Source organism: Numida meleagris, chromosome 6 (genome assembly GCF_002078875.1).
Source record: "Numida meleagris isolate 19003 breed g44 Domestic line chromosome 6, NumMel1.0, whole genome shotgun sequence".
NCBI lineage: Eukaryota > Metazoa > Chordata > Aves > Galliformes > Numididae > Numida > Numida meleagris.
The window spans coordinates 7,516,590-7,519,347 of NC_034414.1; the positions used below are offsets into that span (position 1 = coordinate 7,516,590).

The window sequence follows — 2,758 nt, forward strand, 5'->3', positions numbered from 1 at the left end:
AGTCATACCAATGGTTACAAATAAAGGTGTTTACCTAGTACAAATCCACCTGCATCCTCTCGCAATAATGACACATGCAGAAACTATACAAACTTTCAGTGTCAAAGTCATAAACTCTTTCCTTTTGATCTAAGCAAAGAATTCTATTATCCATACAATTTGTTCTACCTAATCTTCAGCTGTTCAGCAGATGAAAAATGCTTACACAAATATATAAACTTCCTTTATGCTTCAAAAAATACTTACTGTTTACAGAGGGCTACACCACCGAATGCTGTTTATCTGGAAATGGAGTCACAAACTGTGTCCAGCACTGTCACATTTTTTGCTAAAATCACAGTTACTTTGCCCACACAGTATGACTCTTCAGAAGGACTAAAGCCAGCACACTGGCAGGCAAATTAACGCTATGTAATAAAACCCTCCCGCCCCCCTCAAAAAAGATGTAATTCAAATGAAATTTCTTCTTGAAGGAATTGTTTAGAAAACAGATTTGTTACAGCTTTTCAGCAGAAAACTGATCAAGTGTTGCAGCACTAGGAAGAAGAAAAGAAATAAGAGAGCCATTTAAACACCTAAATATGATGATAAATAATAACAAGAGAAGTCAGAATGGAAACAAATAAAAAGAGGCATGATAAAGAGCTGAGGTAGAACAAACAGTAAAGGGAAACAAATGGCATTGACTACCTATCTTTCTACAAGAATGGGGAAACAGAGGCAAACAACTGAGCTTGCACATGGCTGAATACTAGCTCAGATTTTTTCATAAGAATCAAAATCTCTCCTGTACCCAATGTCACTGGAGGAGACAGTCTTGACTCTTCCGTGCATTCAAGCTCTTTTCCCACAGACACTGCTCTTTCAACCTCTTCTCCCTGCCTTAAATTCTCACCAGAGTGTGTACTTGCATCTAAGCAATGTAAATCCTAAGTGAGCTGCATTCCACAACAGAATCAGACATGCATGTGACCACCAGCGAAGACTTCTTATGTCTCCTGTCACAGCGAGGAAAGGTTAGAAAAGTGCTAAGTCCTTTCACATCCACAGGATCTGCCTTGCAAAGGTGGGGTTCTATGTTATCTCTAGACAGCCTCTTCCCCTCCCTGAAGTTGGTTTGGTTTTCTTAGCTGCAGTAAACACTGCTGTTTTGTACTGCTCAGCTTACTGGAAAATAGTGTGCACCATCTGACTCCTCGCCTAGCTAGCACATTCAAATGCTTTTGTGCAGCCTGCATTGTCCGTCATTGTTCTACTTGTGGATTTCTAGAACTGTGTGGTTCACTTCTGTGGCTATTGTAAAGTATGAAAAAGAGAATTTTTGCGTTCTGCATCGCAGCAGAGCTTCAAGTCTTTTATGGGGCATATTTCTATAATAAAGGTACAAAACCTCTTGGCCAAGGGGAATTGGCTATTGAGTTCCATCTAGTCTTTGGAATCCGGTAGCCAGTCTGTCAACTTCCTCCACTAGTTTGGTAGTGTCATTTGAAAAATAAACGATAGCAATACATTTTTAAGTCTGACAACACCTGAACTCAGACTGTCACGCACAGTTTTGCAACACTCCCATCTGATTCATAAATACTAGTTCAGCTAGAATTACCCTGGCAACTACTCACTGCACAACAGTTAAGACATCCATGTGTGTATGTCTGTAAGTCTTTGTCACTAATATTTCTTATCATTCAGATATCTCTTGTTTTCCTTGTCCCTTTTCTGTCAAGTTCTATCCTCTCAATTTTCATGAGTAACAATCAGCTAAAAATAGCTTTAGTTTCCAACTCCACTGCCAAAAAGCCAGCCACTGCAATTTAAGCACTTAAATAGAAGCATAACCCATCATATTACTGTTCACTGATTGATGCTTTAAGGCAGAGCCCTGCTCAAGGTGAACAGACTCATCTGTAGGACACAGACACAAGCTCCCTCACGCCTGCACAGCTTCCCTGAGAGGTCTGGTGCAACAGTGGCTCAGAATGGCATTTCATGATACTCTGGCCCGCCCGTGTGCACAGTGGCAGATTTTGACAGCGGGATTGTTCCCCCGAGTAATCATTTTCCAATTAACCTGGCTTCCCATAGCGCACAAAGGGGAACAGACAGATGCTCAAAAGGTAGGGTATCGTTCTGCCGATATGAGAGTCAAGCTCTGCCTGCATTTAATCATGGTGATACAGAGAATAACTTAGACAAATATCGCTGACAGACACAGCTCCAGCTAGGGCTTGGGATCAGCTGCTTCTCCCTGCACGGAACTCATTGTCATCTCCACAGCCGAGACACTTCAGCACACTGCAGATGCCCATAACGCGGACACGGCAGTTCTGCAGGGGAACTGCGGAACGAAACCCTCAGCACCGCTCCCTCAGCACCGCTCTGCGCGGGAACGCTCGCAGCACCGCCCCGCCGTTGCCGGTTACCTTCAGCCGGGAGGCGGGAGCGGCTCTTCAGCCCCGGCGGGCGGCGCCCGCTCTCCAGCGCCGCCTCTGAGCCCACACGCCGGCAGCCCGGGAGGAGGCTCCGCCTGTTTGGCCGCACACCCTCCGCGGCCGGGACCTGGATCGGGACTGGGACGAGGACTGGGGCCGGAATCTGGATCGGGATTCGGACGGGGACCGAGATTCGGACGGGGACCGTACGGCGCGGCCCCGGGGCGGTGGCAGCCCTCAGGCGGCCCCGGCCGGCGACGCCATAGCAACGGCCGCCTCGCGCCGCCGGCCCTCCCCTAGCAACGGCGTCGCCGCGCGCCTCGCCCCGC

General features: G+C 47.1%; 1 protein-coding gene across 1 annotated transcript in view; it reads right to left on the reverse strand.

Annotated features, from left to right (window-relative positions):
* Window positions 1-2,567, reverse strand: part of FAR1 (fatty acyl-CoA reductase 1) — an 80,287-nt gene extending 77,720 nt beyond the window's left edge. Inside the window, exon 1 of the mRNA XM_021403652.1 lies at window positions 2,421-2,567. The gene's annotated coding sequence lies outside the window, so the exon portion shown is untranslated. The remainder of the gene's footprint in view (window positions 1-2,420) is intronic.